Consider the following 16593-nt stretch of genomic DNA (forward strand, 5'->3'; position numbering starts at 1 on the left):
ATTCATTTACATATCAAATGATCTTCCACTTCCCAGTTACCCTTCCACAACCCCCCCCATCCCACATCCGCCCTCTCCTCCCCTTTGCCTCTATGAGGGTGCTCCCCCACCCACTCACCCTCTCCTGCCCCACCACTCCACCATCTCCCTATGCTAGGGTATCAAACCTCCACAAGAGTAATGGCCTCCCCTCCCATTGATGTCAGACTTAAAATAATTTTTTAAATTAGCCCAGCATGATGGTGCACACCTTTACTTCCAGCATTCAGGAGGCAGAGGCAGATCTCTGAGTTCAAGGCTGTCCTGGTCCACAGAGTGAGTTCCAGGACAGCTAGTACTACACAGAGAAACCTTGTTGAAAGAAAGAAAGGAAGGAAGGAAGGAAGGAAGGAAGGAAGGAAGGAAGGAAGGAAAAGAAAGAGAAAGAAAGAAAAGAAAAAAAGGAGAAAGAAGAGAAAAAAAGAAGAAAGAGAAGAAAAAGACAAAAAGTATATGTAATTTGCCTTTCCTAAGCAGCAAACATAGTCTAACAAGTTTTTTTTAATTCACTTTTTGTTGACTTTCTGTACTTAATTCTTAATATTTTTTATAGTGGTACAAACTATAATATAAAGATCAAGGAAATACATATCTTTCTGCCAAAAAAATTGTTTAATGCATTAATTTGTCTGAATACATAGCAGCACTTTTTGTTTGCAGGTGGTCCTGATATTACAAAGTAATTCCATTCTTTGTTGGATCAGGTCCATTGCCTGCCTAGATGCTGGAGGAGAGAACCCCCTCTGAAAGCCAAGCTTCCTTCCATAGTGCTTGCCAGCCTTGCCTTGAGAGCCCACGGCCCACAGCTCCTCTAGCCTCAGACTGCAGAGATATGTGTCAAAGGAGAATGACTTAACCCAGTTCACTTGCCACAACAGCAACAACAAGAAACAAGTTCATCTAATTAATATGCATGCTCAATAGTCAGATCCTTACAGTGAGGTTACTTGTTCCAGCCCTCGTTAGCTTGAATGATGCTCTTGTTTGAGTCTAAATCCTGCCAGGACTCAACCCCCAGATTGGATTTCCCAGGGAGTGCCTTGGTCCCTGGTGCACTGCCAAGGAGCATTAGAGGTGAGAGGCCTCCCTTTCCGTACAGCATCCCCCAAATTCTTGATGCTGGTGGACCCTGGGAGCAAAGAGATTTAATTACCTTAAAGAGCTTGATTTCTTACAAATGCAAAATACCCTTCATTCTCATGGTTACATTCCACATAGAAGATGGGAGAAAGAAACATGGGTGGTATGTACGCACACTGACCAAAAAACATACTATCATCTATGGTAGGGGTAGAGTACGTTCCCAGCATGTATGTATCTCTGGGTTTAATCCTCAACACCACAAAAGGAACAGTGAAAACAAAACAAAATAAAACAACAACAACAGGACTACACACTAGCCAGAGGGACTGCTTCTGGCCATTTCATTGTGACATACCAGGGACTGAATCCAGGACCTTACACACAAGCTCTCCCATGAAGATACACCTCTATTTTTCCCCTATTTCATTTTTGAATCTCTCTCTCTCTCTCTCTCTCTCTCTCTCTCTCTCTCTCTCTCTCTCTCCCTCCCCAACCCTTGTCTCCCCTTCTCTCCATTTGTCCTCCTTCATAACTGGATTACCCCACAAGGCCAAGGTCCAACCCACTTCATTTTTAATGAGAAATAGATTTTTTTTTCATATATTATGTTCTGATTATGGTTTCTCCACCCCAAACTTGTCTCAGATCCTTCCTGGCTCCATTCCCATTGAAATCCACACCCTTTCTCTCATTAGAAAACAAACATCTTAAAAAAAAAAAAAAAGAGTAAAGTAAAATAAAATAAAAACAAAGAAAAAGCACAATAAACATATATAGACACAGAGATACACATGTTCACACATAAAGGGATCCTATAAAAACACAAAACCAGAAGCCAGAATGTATACACAAAAGACTATAAGGTCTAAAACATGAAAAAGCTGGAAGTGGTGGTACATGCCTTTTGGTTGGCAGAGGCAGGCAGATCTCATTTTGAGGCCAGCCTGCTCTACAGATCAGGTTCTAGGACAACCAGAACTACATGGAGAAACCCTGTTCTAAAGACCGCCTCCCTCCCCTCAAAATAAGCCCTGACAAAACTTTATAAGATAACCAAAGTTGCCGTTGGGTTCATTTTGTATTAGCCATCTACTGCTGGGCTTGAGGCCTGACCTTAAGAGTGGTTTGTATCCCCAGTAAAGATGCCAATGGAGAGAGCTAATGTTTCATTTGCAGGTGGCTATCAATTTGAGAGAGCATCTGGGTTAAGGATGGGGCTTGTGTCTATTTCTTTCTGCACTGGGATCCCATCTTGTGAAGACCTGTGCAGGTCTTGTGAGTTCATATGTGTGTTCATATGTCCATACAGTGTTTAGAAGGCCTTGTTTCCTTGATGCCCTCCATCCTCTCTGGCTCCTTACACTCTTTCTGCCTCCTCTTCCTTAGGGTTCTCTGATCCCTGAAGGGAAGGATCTGATGGAGGTGCCCCATTTAGGACTGAGAGTTCTAAGGTATGGCAGTCTCTGCGCATTGTCTGGCTATGGGTCTATCTGCTGCAGAGGCTCTGATACATGAGTATAAAGCAGATCAGTGGAAATGACAGCACATTTTCCTATGTCACTGTGCAAGCAGTAAATAAGGAGCCTGGATATGCCTGGATATATAAAGAAAACGGGTTTATCTAATTCATAATTTTGAAGGGTCAAGAACATAGTGCTTATCTTCTGGTAGGGATCCCCTGGGCTTGTTCACATAGTAGATATCATCTTAATCCCAGTGCTCAAGAGACTAAGGCTAGATTACCATAAACTCACAATCACCCTGGGCTACCTTATGACCACCATGCTAGCCTGTGTGAGAATCTATGTCAATACATATTTGATATTAAACAAGAAATATAGACAGGTGGTGTTTAGTGAGGTGAAGGAGGTGTCTGTTAGCATACCCTGGACATTCAGCCTTCAGAATCCACCATTAAAGGTAGGGGATGGGCAACAGCATTTCTTCACTGATGCTAACGTGCCCTCTCCACCACCCACTTGCAGACCTAGCTCTCAGTGTGCTCATACTGTAAGGCCTCCCAGACATCCTCCAGCCTCCAATTGCCTATTCTGCTTTTCTAGTTTCCCAAAGTTTGAGGTCATCTGGATACGGCACAAGAGAGACCCTCAGTCAAGCCCCGAGAGCCTAAGGCAGACGTAGACACTTTGGCAAGTATTGTAAGAGGCTCATCACACTTCTGAAATACATTGAGTACATGTTGGTTTCCTTTAAATGTGAATGCAAGCAGAAATTGTAAGTCTGAATCCAATGGAGTCAAAAAGAAAGCTAAGAGCTCAGTGCACCTCAGTCATTTGAGTCTTTGTCTAGCATACAGGAGACCCTGGTTTTGCTCACCAGCACTGCATAGACAAAGTAGTATAGTAGTGCATGCCTGTGATCTAGCACTCAGGAGGTGGAGGCAGGAGGATCAGGAGCTCAGGGTCCTCCTTGGTTAACAAGTGAATCTGAGGCAAGCCCAGGCTTCATGAAACTCTGCCTCAATAAGTAAGTAAATAAAATTGTGGAAGTTACTGTTAGCCCTCTGTGTCAGTGAGAGTGAAGATAACAGTGTGACTGGATTAGGGTCTCTGGGATGACAAGAATCACAAATGAACCTACAGCTGTCAGATCTTATGCAAATTGACAGATTTGGGTTCCCTCTAAATCGGTTTTCTCCTCTTCCCTTACTAACTTGCTTCCTGTCCTGGAGGGTAAGGACACGAAGTCTAGAGCATTCTGCCCATGTGGCGGTCTCCCTCCTTCACTGTCTCATGAGAGAGGGTACCTGTCTGCTGATGGAGAAAGGTTTGTTCCTCCCAGTGATGGGCACAGCTCTGCACCTCATGTCAATCCAACCTCATAGGCATGTGAGACCAAAAGACAAAGAGGGACATCTTTTAAGGTTGCATCATCTTGGGCAGGTTTTAAATCAAGATGAGTCTCCGTCAGGCAAAGAAACAAGTTTTCAGCTTCGTTCTCAAAGCAGAGAAATAAAAACACCTTCCTCGTCCCATTAGATGCCGACACTACAGTTCTCCTACTGAAAGATGCTCGGGTAAGGATTCAGAAATTAGAAAGGCATGATGGGAGAGAAAGGGCTGAGGATGCTGGGGTGACCTGAGAGAATCACAGATAGGCCTTCTGAGTTCCAGTGCCTGTTCCAGCTCCTTCAGCTGACGAAAAAGAGGTGGGTTCTGAGGTGAACTGAGATCAGCTGACCCCTTCAATTAATGAGATATTGTCCCACAGAAGCAGAGGAACCATGGGGGTGGGGATGCTGAAGGCTAGGGTCAGGGCAGGGTGTCCTGGCATATTATATCTGCAGATATACAGAAACCAACGAAGAGACTCTGCAGACAGCAGTGTCAAATGACAGAATTTGAGTTGTTCTTAGGTCATGCTTTTGTGTCTGTCTAAATGTTCAGTGTGCTATGCAATGGTTATTGATTTTCATTCCTCTTTCTTCTTATTTTCAAATAATTCCATATCTGCTTCTATAACAGTGGCTGAAGTCTGACTCACCAAGCTGGCCACTATTTTGGATTTGCCTCCTTATATCAGGAGATTTCCAATCAAGACAGATATTTTACGTTTTCTATATCTAGAACCTTCACGGGCTAACCTTGAAAGGTTATACAGCACTCCACAAGGACATTAGGATGTCCCTGGGGGCAGGAACTAAATGTGGGCTATTTCACCTTGGGACCCAGCTCTCTGCCCACTCCTTCAGATCCTGAATATGGCTCTCTAGGTGTGGGTCTAGATATCCTGGCCATCTGTCTCTTTGAGTGAAGATATCCCCTGTGGAAGCAAAGGGAACTTGCCCCACACTCTTGAAAGGTTTGTATTTGAGTCTGTTGAAATAATCTGACTGGAAAGATGGCTCAAGGTTAAGATTTCGGATCTCAGCACCCATAGAAAAGCTAGGTGAAGTAGGCTCATGCCTGTGACCCCAGCACTGAGTCGGGCAGAGACAGAAGGACAGATGAAGTTTGATGTCTGCCATCAAGCAAAACAGTGAGGGCTCCTGGTTCAGAAAGAGCTTAGAGCCCGAGAGTCTACAGTCTTGAGTTGGGCCCTCAGACACACTTAACTTCTTCACGGAATACCACAGAAGAGATAGATCTCCTGCCTTCCTGTGGATTGGAATCCTATCAGGTGTCCTTCAGGAACCACCCAATGACAAGATAGTAGCTTCAAAACCGAAGCCTTACATGGCAATTGTGAGGACCTGGAGCTATGACTAACGCTCTATAGAGAGTCCCAAGCCTGTGCGCTCAGAGCCCCTCCTCTCTTCTGAGCATCTCTCTCTCCTAACCTTCATGCTTACCTCTATAGTAAAATATCTTTACTAAAATCTCCAACTTCCCTTCAAAAACTGGCCACACCTGATTTTCTTTTTAGCATCAAAGCAATAGACCCTGATTTCTCATCAGTCTAGACCCTGAAAACTCTGGGGGAGTGCCACCATATATGTTGCTGCAAATGGCAGCAGAGCTGTATCTCTGTCCCCTCACAAGGGACAATCCTACCTCCCTCAACCATGTGGGTCTGTAGGCCACTGTGACTAGCCACCTGACAACAGCTGATGCTTGCACCCTCTGGCTAAGGGAAACCAAAGAAAGTATGTCCAAAAGTATATTTATGCAGCCAAGCTTCCGGACATAAAACAGGACGGAGAGAGAATTTCATCTGGTTTTGTCCTAGTGGCAGGCTAAGAAGACACTATCCTGTTGAAAGCAGTGAGTTTACCAGCTTGTGAGCCAGTTCAAGGGATGGGATGGTAAGACCTACCCCTCTGCCAGCAGAGTTGTTACACCCCATGACTGTTTTCTCCTCATGATCTAAGCTTTGAGGGGCTGGAAAGGGGACTCAGCGGTTTAAAGATAGCACTGTTCCTGCAGAGGACCCACGTTTGCCTCGTGGCACTCTACTGGGTGACTCAAAACCACTGGTAACTCCAGCTCCAAGGAATCTGACTCCTGGATTCTACAGCAGTCACATTCAATATGTACACACACACACATACACACAAACACACACAAACACACACACACATACACAAACACACACATACACACACACATACACACACACATACACACACATACACACACACACTAAAATAATGGAAGTAAGCAAAATCTAAATTTAGAAAGGGGAAAGACACTCTACTTCATCAAACCCTGCAGAGTTCTGAAACAACCTTGAGAGAATTCTTCCTTCCTGCTGACTGGGTCAGAGACAAGGATTTGTTCAGCTCCAGCTCAAAGCAGTTGTGCTGCCAAGCAGGAAAACAAGCTCCATCCAGGCCTAGGAGTTAAGCACGTAGAACGGAAGCTCAGAAGATCACCTAATGGGGTTGTCTGGGTTGTCGCACATGTTGGGAGGCTTTCACAAGAGTGACAACCTGAAGAGGTGATCAGAATAGAAAGCTTTTTTATATCGTTTTCAAAAAGAAATGGAGATTTTTTAAAGGAATGGCAAGATAAAGTAATGGGTTGAGGAACAGTGAGTTACGTCAAAGGGACTGGATGACACAAGAGAGGGCAAAACCAGGAACCAGTGGGGTCTGTGGTAATGACTTGTTCTTACTTGAGCAGATGAGAAAGCCCCTCCTGCCTCTGCTGCTCCTAAAGCATCTTCAGCTCAAAATAACCAACATGGCAAAGTGGCATGGGGGACGGGGTGGGGGTGGGGGTGGGAAAGGCAGGCATCTCATTCAATATCTCTTCTTCAGGACAAACTAGAACAAACCAGTCTAAGACAAGGAAAAAAGATTCAGAGTCAAATGGTTAGAAAATAGAAAGTCTACTACCATGTCAGCCAATTGGAAAGCAAATTACAAAGCAGTTTACAAATGTATTGTTCGAGAGGTTCAAAAGAAACAAGCATAAAAATACTTTCCTGAGAAGAGCCCTGGAAAGAAGAAATTCCCCACAAATGCAACACTACACTGTGACTTTTTAAAACTACAAATCAAATAAAACCAGAAAGGGCTCTCATAATTCCCTTTTGAAAATCAACAGTGTGATCAGCTGAAAGAAGATGAAGAAAAAGCAATATAATTACAAAACTAATAAGAAAATTAATTAAAAGCAGGAAGGGTCAGAGTAGAAATGGTAAAAACTTTAATTACTAATGGAGTGGAATCTTAAAGTAACTCCAGAAAAAGCTAATTTTTTTTTTAAAATAGCCAAGAGATTAAAGTATGAGAGGAAGCCAAAGTATAACACCCCAAAATATAACACATCAAAGTGTAACACCCCAAAATATAACACATCAAAGTATAACACCCCAAAATATAACACGTCAAAGTGTAACACCCCAAAATATAACACGTCAAAGTGTAACACCCCAAAATATAACACGTCAAAGTATAACACCCCAAAATATAACACATCAAAGTATAACACCCCAAAATATAACACGTCAAAGTGTAACACCCCAAAATATAACACGTCAAAGTGTAACACCCCAAAATATAACACGTCAAAGTATAACACCCCAAAATATAACACGCCAAAGTATAACACCCCAAAATATAACATGCCAAAGTATAACACCCCAAAATATAACACGTCAAAGTATAACACCCCAAAATATAACACATCAAAGTATAACACCCCAAAATATAAGATAAAAAAAAATGCCTTTTTGGAGCCAAGGTTTTTTTGAGCTGATGATTTTTTGAGTAAGAGAAAACACAGCAGTAAGTCCCAAAACAACAGAACTTACTTGTTCACAGGGCCTCCCATCTGTGTCTAGAGGACATCTCTATTTGTTAAGATGTCTCCTCTCTATGGCAGAAAGATAAGATTGAATCGAAATCTCTGGAAAGTTTAATGAATAGAAAAGTCACTGATGGGGCTGAAGAAAAGGCACAGAGGCTAAAAGTGCATTCTGCACTTGCAGGGGACCTGAGTTCCATTCTTAGCACCTAAGTCAGGAGACTCACAAACACCTGTCACTTCAGCTCTAGGGGATCTTAGGCACCTGCAATCACATGTACACACCTGAAAACACATGCATGCATGCATACACACGAACTAATACAAATCCTTTTTTAAAAGGAAGAAAAATCAGCTGGGTAGTGATTTCACATGCCTTTAATCTCAGCACTTAAAAAGCCGATCTCTGAGTTCAAGGTCAGCCTAGTCTACAGAGTGAGTTCCAGGACAATCTCGGCTACACAGAGAAAACTTGTCTAAAAAAAAAAAAAAAACAAAAACTTGGGCCTGGAGAAATGACTTAGGGGTTAAGAGCCTTGGTGGCTGCTCTTTCAGAAGTTCTGAGTTTGATTCCCAACACCCACATGGTGGCTCACAGCCATCTATAATGGAGTCTGATGCCTTGTATCATGAAAACATACATGCAAATAGAGCACTTATATACGTATATAAATAAATCCTTTAAAAAACGAAAAGAAACCACCAACTAAAATTAATGAGACAAACCTCGCCCTTGTTTGTTATGTTGCCCCACCCATGGCTGGCTTTCTCCACACTCCACTCTGCTGAAGTAAATGGTTTTATTTAAGCCTGGAATCATAGCCTGTTTTCCAGAGTTATTCCTCCGAGTCTGTCCCATATATAAGGCACACAAGTTTTGAATCTGGGTTGTTTTGTCCTTGTTCATCTGACTTCTGTTCAGCTGTCTGCCCCAGCTAAGAACCGTGAAGGGCTGAAAAAGTATTTTCCTCCCAAACATCACAGAAGAGACCCTGCTGTCGCGCCCCGCTTGTCCAGCAAGGAAGACGCGACAAACCGGATTCTTCTCAACAGCCTTTATTGGAAGCGCTCTTTTAGGTTTCTGGGAGAGACTAACTGGAATGCTCAGAATGGGCTACTTATATACCCCCAGCCCTGGGCGTGGCAAAGCACATGGAGGTGTCCGATTGGTCAATTTGCAATGACTCATTAGCATACTCATTAGCATACCCCGCCCGGGCGGGGTGATTGGCCAGGTTCGTGGTACCCTAGTTGTACCTTATTTGCATGCCCCGTTTGGGAGGGGCTGGAGTCAAGTTCCTAAATGCACTGCGCATGATGGTTTTCCCTGAAAGGCTTGAGTTAGCCGCCATCTTGGATAGTCACCTCAGCGGCTGACAGGCGAATGTCAGCCCGTCAGCCGCTTTTGAGGCTGCGGCGCTGCTTCTCTCGGCTGGCAGCCACAGCCGCTTTTAGTCTGTGGCGCCGAGAGAAAAAACGGGCAGCCGCCTTGAGTCGGCGGCTGCACCGTAAGAAAAAACAGGTAGCTGCTTTGAAGTGGCGGCAATTCCGCCGCTTTTAGCAGCTTTGAATCGGCCCGCTTTTCAAGCTGACGTGACAGACCTGCGGTGCCTTCCAGCCGTCAGGTCTGTCAGGTCAGCTTCCTACACCCTGCTATGAGTTGGCTATAGTTTGTCTCCTAGCAGTTCTTATGAGGGATATTTGGTCTACAGTTTTGGGGTTGTTTGTTTGTTTGCTTTTTTGTTGTTGTTGTTTTTGTTTTTGTTTTTGTTTTTCGAGACAGGGTTTCTCTGTGTAGCCCTGGCTGTCCTGGAACTCACTCTGTAAACCAGGCTGGCCTCGAACTCAGAAATCCGCCTGCCTCTGCCTCCCAAGTGCTGGGATTAAAGGTGTGCGCCACCACCGCCCAGCTGGTATACAGTTTAGTGCAACCTTTAAGAAGTGCTTGTGGAGGTGTCCTTCATGAGGGGCTTGCTCTCAGAAGTGGGTAGATAGTTTCTGAAGGACCACTAACTTTGTTCTAAGGACAAAGTGGTATATTAGTCAAGTCAGCGTTCTCTAAAGGAACAGAACTAATTGCACTAGAACTAGTGACCCACATGGTGGGTCTTGGCCTTTCAATGGCTGCTGACAAAATGGCCAAGAATCTGGTAGTTCAGTCGATGAGACTGGATGTCTCGGTAGTCCCGGTCGGGTACCGGAGTCCAGAGGATTCCTAGAGAGCCGCTGACCTTCCATCTATGATGGAATCCTGAAGAAGTGTTAATACCAATGAAGCAACGCCTCAGCAACAGGATGGATGAACTTGCCAGAGTGAGGGCCAGCAGACAAAAAGCAAGAACCTAGGGCTGGAGAGATGGCTCAACAGTTAAAAGTACTGGCTGCTCTTTCAGAGGACCCAGGTTCAATTCCCAACACTCACATGACAGCTTACAATCATCTGTAACTCCGGTACCAGGGGATCAGACACCCTCACACAGACACATGAAGGCAAAACACCAATGCACACAAAATAAAAATAAATTATTATAAAAAACAAAAATCCCTTCCTTGTCCTTTGATGTCAGTTGCGTGTCCCAGATCTAGAGTTTTAGGGTAATTCTTCCCACCCCAGATTATCTGAAACAAGAAAGTCCCTCACAGGTGTGCTGTGTTGCTTGGGTTTTAGTTGATTCCAGATGTGGTCAAGTTGATGACCAAGGTCAGCCATCACCGGTGGCTAGGCTATAGAAAGAATAAGGGCAGCACCCCCCAGCCCCAATGTCCTGTGTCCCCAACACTGTCTCTGCTCTGAGTCAATGCCGCTGTCACACTCTTGAGCTTCCAGAACCAGGAGCTAAAATAAACTTGTTTCCTTATCCCGTTACCTACTCTTAGGTGGTTTTGTTTGTTTGTTTGTTTGTTTGTTTGTTTGTTTGTTTTGGAGTTTTGTTTGGTTTGGTTTGGTTTTTTTGCAGCAATAGAAATAGATCTGTCAAATCCCTGGAACGGGTAAGAGAATCTGGAGAAATAAAGAACACATTCATTGTCTGTGGGGCGTGGGGCTCCTTGCCTGTAAATGCAGCAACCAAGGGTCTGAGGCAAGAGTATCTTGAAGTCCGGCCAGCCCGAGCTGCATATCTGAAAAATACCCACAAAAGTAGTATATTTACTAAGAGAAGCAGGAAGATGATGAATCCAAGGCCAATCTAGGCTACATAATGTCTCAAAAGAATTGTAAAGAGTAGGCAAAAGGTTCAAAGGGTAAAAGAGTGACCATGCCACCCTGGTGACATGTGTTTAAATTCTGGAACTTGTGTAAAGGCAGGAGAGAGCTAAAAAACACTGTCCAGGTCCTCCTCATGCTTATCATGGCATGCATGTTCATACATGTACATATGCCCCCAAACATGCACACACAAAAATAATAAATATAGATGTTTAAAGTTATCGTGGTGCATTCAGCATTGAGGCATATCCTGGTCTAGTTACTGAAATTCAAAAGTAAGAAAGGAATTCTTCAGATGCTCAGGTAGGTCAAATTGTCAGAACTCAATGAGAGAATACAAGGGGCGATGTTGCTGGCACCTCCCTGAGGGCAATTTACAAACATAAGATCTGAGAGCCAGGCAAAACAGACCCAGCTTTTACTTTCTAGATTTTTGTCAACTTGACACAGGCTAGGATCCTCTGGGAAGAGAGACCCGCCATTGAGAAAATGCCTCTATCATATTAGCCTGCAGGCAGGTTTCTAGGGCATTTTGTTGATTAATGGCTGACACAGGAGAGCCCAGCCCACTGGGTAGTGCTATCTCTGGGCAGGTCCTGAGAGATATAAGAAAGGTGGCTGACAGAAGAGCATGCTTACTCTTCAGAGAATTCTGGTTGTCTTTCCAGCACCCTCATGGCAGCTCATAACAGTCTGTGACTCCAGGCCCAGAGAGATCTAATGCCCTCTTCTGGCCCCTGAGGGAACTGCACTTCTGTGGTACAAATACATACATGCAAAATGCCCATATATACAAAATAAGAAAGAAAGGAAGAAAAGAAGGAAGGAAGGGAGGGAGGGAGGGAGGGAGGGAGGGAGGGAACATGATCCTAGAGGACACTCTGTGGTTCTGCCTCAGCTCCTGCCTCCAGGTTCCTTCTTGAGTTCCCTCCCAGATTTCCCTCCATGATAAACCCTAGGACAAATAAAGCCTTTCTTCCCCGACTGTTTTTGGTCATTGTTTGTATCACAGTAACAGAAACCTAAGAGAGAAAACATGAAAAGAGTCGGGGCAAGCATAGCACCCATGACTTCCTTGTTTAAAAAGCTACTTGATGTTTGACAGTCCAGAGATGTGAGGTAAGAGAAGGCACATGAGAGGCTTTGACCAGCGCTACCAAAGTAGCTGGGGAGGCAAACACCACATCTATTAAATATAAAGGAGGCCCATATTTCTACCTCCTAGACTACTAGCTTTCCCCAAGAAATGCTCTCCAGATGAGGGTGGGGCTCTGGGTCTGTGAATGGGGCTTCACTGGGTGTGGACAGCCTCCCCAGCTCAACTCCCAGGCTCCTGTTACCAGCTGACCAGTTGAGGAAGGGAGAAGGCCGGACTGGCTGGGGGTTCTTCCCGCACAAACCCTTTGCAGCTTTCCTAACGGTCCCCCCTCATCCCTGTAATATTTTGGCAGCTCTAGGCCCTCGGCTTCTCCTCCCTTTCATTTGCTTAGTGCCTCCAGCCACAGGAGAGACCCAAAACCCAGCCGAACATCCCGGAATGCAGAGCATTTGCAATAAGTCACAGCTGAGAGGTGCCAGCGAGGGCTGTTCTAGACTTACAGGGAAGGGGTGGGGTTGTCAGCACACACAGCTGCAGAACCCTGACAGGCTGAACCCACAAAGGAGCGTGGCAATGGGACCAACCCAGGACAATGAAGCAGCTGTCTGGGGAACCACAGCTCTGAACTTCCCTCCAGTGCTCTATGGAGCTGGCAGCCCACTAGCCTGCCACATTCTCTGGCTCTTAAATATCTACACAGGAAACACAAACTTCTGGATTACAGAGGATTGCAAATTGGCTTTTGGAAAATGATCCCTGGCCAGCTTCTAACCAGCAGTCGTCAGGGCTGAGCCCAGAGCTCTGCAATGCGCTATTTTAAGCTGCACTTTTAAAATGCAGAGGGTGGTTCTCTACTTCTCTAACGACAGAGGGACATTCACTGGCTATGTCTGTCTAAAAGCACAGCCCTCCTTTGGAGAGAGAGAGAGAGAGAGAGAGAGAGAGAGAGAGAGAGAGAGAGAGAGAGAGACAGAGAGAGAGACAGAGAGAGACAGAGAGAGACAGAGAGAGAGAGGCAAAACATTACCCATTTTTACTAACAATTATGAACAGAGGATTCATTCATAACATTCACCCAAAATAGTCAAAAAACCATAAAATAAGAAATACATACCCACCTCACATCTAGTTCCCTGATCTAGAAACAAACATGGTGCCTCCCAGCTTCTCATTTGTTTTTACAGAAATGTTATTTGAGTACACAAATATGCCTACGATGTGTAAGGTTTTTGTGCAAATACCAAAAATGTCACACGTGTTGCCTTCTGAAAACACACGCACGCACACGCGTGCACGCACACACACACACACACACACACACACACACACAAAACCAGCTTTGAAAACCCCTGTCAGTGCAAATAGACTTACCTTGTTTGTTCATCACAGCCAGAGAATTTAACAGTTTAATGTATTTATGTGCATTCTTGTTTACGTGTGTTGGTTCTTTTTAGTCTTTCCCTATTATAAACCGTACTTCAGCCTGTGTGGCTGGGGAGTAGGTTTCCTCTTTTTACACTGTGGCTGTGAACTCAGGGACTAGAACTCTGGTCCTCAGCCTTGACATTGTGGACCGTTCCCGGCTGAGCTGTCTTGCCAGACCTGTGTCTTTGAACATAAATTGTGTACAGGTATAATCTTGAAGGGAGGTAGCTATGCAAATGTTAACTTTTTTTTACTTTTGTTGTTATTTGTGGCAAGATCTTGTAATACACCCCCAACTGGCCTGGCATTCCCTATGTAGTACAAGCTGATCTCAAAAGCGTGACAACCCGAAGGGCAGTGGTGGACAGTGCTGCTTTTTTTTTTTTTTTTTTTTAACTATTTTTAATTGGTTCTTTGTGAATTTCACATCATGCTCCCCAGTCCCACTTATTTCCTCAGTCCCTTCATACCCAAAAACCCCACGGAAAATGAAACAAACAAACAAACCCATCTTGCCCTGGAAGCTACAGTGTTTCATGGTGCATTTGGACCCCTTTGTCCAAACAGCTTTACTTGTAAATGTTCATCATGTGAGTTGTTGGTGAGTTGAGTATACTGTTCTGGTTTGAGGCGTCTGGCTTCTGCCACACCATCAATTCTGGTTCCTCATCATCTGGACTCCTCATGGATATCCTGTTGTTGTCCTGTGCCGTGGAGATCCTGCAGCTTTGGTTTGGCAGGACCAGCCCTTTCACATAGTCCAGGAGATGGGGCAGATGTTGGGGTGAACTAACTCTAAGCCCTGGATCTGGGCCTGCGTGGTAGCTGAGTTGGTCAGCTCTCCTGCTCTTTCCCGATAAGGGGCGGGGCCTGCTGTCCTGCCCTCAGGGTCAGTTCTCCAGAACCCCCTCCACCAGGGCCAGCTCTACTGGACAGCCCAGGCAAGGTGCCAAGCCATCTCTCTGGAGTGCTGCAGGCAATGAGGGACAGGGACAGCAGCTCTGCTCAGCCCTTGGACATCCACATGGCCCCAGGCAGCTGCCCGGACCAGGGACTTCCACATGACCTTAGGTGGTAGCATGAGCCACATCGATATAGACGCCTGCTGCTGCAGGTTTATGGACTCAGACTTGACCCTAAGAGCAACAGCACAGGCTGGGACTTCCGCTCAAGCTCAGGTGACAGTGCAGGCACTCCCATCAAGCTGTTGGCTCACCACCCCGGAGTCTCCAGTTCAGCCTCTCTTCGTTGTGCACAAACTGTCTGCTCCACTCTCTTTCTAGCATATCTTTCCATCACATACTGGCTCATCAGAGCCACACCTGTCCACCCTGTGTCAGCAATGGCTTCTTCTTTTGAAGGGTGGAATGGTTAAACGTTTGTATGACCCAAAGATTCCAAAGAAAACAAATCCTTGGCCAAAGTTAAATGCAGCACAGAAAAACCGTAATTCAACCTAGAGTCATCCAGTCTCATGATTGAACCGCCACCACAACCAACTCTGGTTATAATCTACAGATTATCAGATAGGCTAACGATGACGAGAAATCAACACAGCAGGACGTTCTGAGTCAGCTGTGGGTCTCCATCCACAGGTACCGCTCTTCTTCCTGGGCGAGGATGCAGCTCTGGGGTCACAGAGACTCACACAGTGGTCTGTTTGTTTCAAAGAAAGAGGCACAGGCCCACTGGCACTTGGATTTGCTACTGGCTCTGTTGATGGACAGAGTAATTTACCATTTCCCAAAGGAGCAAGCACAGCAACCACCTTTAGGTCTTCAATTCTGTCTCTCTTCATAGCACATAAACCTTCCTCTTCTGTCTCTCCACCACTGACTTGCTCAATTCCCATAGCACCCAGCCAGGCCTAACCCATGCTTTTAATTCCAGCACTTGGGAGGCAGAGGCAGGCAGATCTCTATGAGTTTGAGGCCAGCCTGGTCTGCAAAGGAGTTCCAGGACAGCTAAGGCTACACAGAGAAAAAGAAACCCTGTCTCAAAAAAACAAAGGAAAAAAAAAAGTGTGACTTCTGTCTCACCTTCCCCAGGGCTGGGATTGCACATGTGCACCTCACCACAACTGACTTTCAGGAAGGAAAGGACCTTATCCTGCAGGCTATCCTCTGCCCTCCACGAGAATGCTGTGGCATGTCTACTTTCAAGAGCACACACATGTGCACGTGTGCAGAGAGAGAGAGAGAGAGAGAGAGAGAGAGAGAGAGAGAGCACAGAGAGACTACAATGTGAATAAAGAAATGTAATTTCTTGATGTTAAGGTATATTTCATTGCAGTTTTAAGTTGGCTTCATAAGAGACTGAACACTCTTACCTATATCTGAGAGCTATCTTCATCTTCTAGTCTGTAAAACATGGGTTTTGCCTACTTATTTTGCTGTTTCTATATATTAAGGAAGTAGCCCTTTATCAATGGCTATATTGGAATTTTTTTCAGTTTTTTCCCAGTTACATGCTACTTTCTACATTAAGTTTGCACAGAAGTCCTTTTTAGTTTTATGCTGTTGAGTTTGTCTTTTCATTCTTAGCATGGAGCAAGGGAAACTCTTCACTCTCTAGAGCTTGGCTAAATTGACCCAATGATGTAAAGTTACAAGACAAAGCAAGAGAAAAGCCTTCCACACTTCCGTGCATGGGCAGCCAAGGGGAAGGAAAGCAAATTCTCAATAATCTAAGCAATGACAAGCTTGCCTTCTCTAATGATTTTGGAGAGAATGGGTTTTAATCACAAGTGACAGCCTGTGACTGCTATCTGTTTGGCCTTCTTTGTCTTCTTCCGTGTGAATGAGGCAGTCTCCCCAGATGGTGAGATTCCCAGGAAGGACGTGTAGAACAGTGGACTTCACCACCACAGAGGATCCCACCTGAAGGCAGACAGAGACTTACAACAAGAATCTTCCTTTCCCACACTGCAAAGAAGAAAGGCGAGATCTCACGGGGTAGGAGGGCAGGGAGGCCTTGTTTATACTTTAGTTAAATCTGATGGCACCATGCTTTGGGGGACCAGTCTT

The sequence above is a fragment of the Arvicanthis niloticus genome, chromosome 3 (assembly GCF_011762505.2).
Source record: "Arvicanthis niloticus isolate mArvNil1 chromosome 3, mArvNil1.pat.X, whole genome shotgun sequence".
Taxonomy (NCBI): Eukaryota; Metazoa; Chordata; class Mammalia; order Rodentia; family Muridae; genus Arvicanthis; species Arvicanthis niloticus.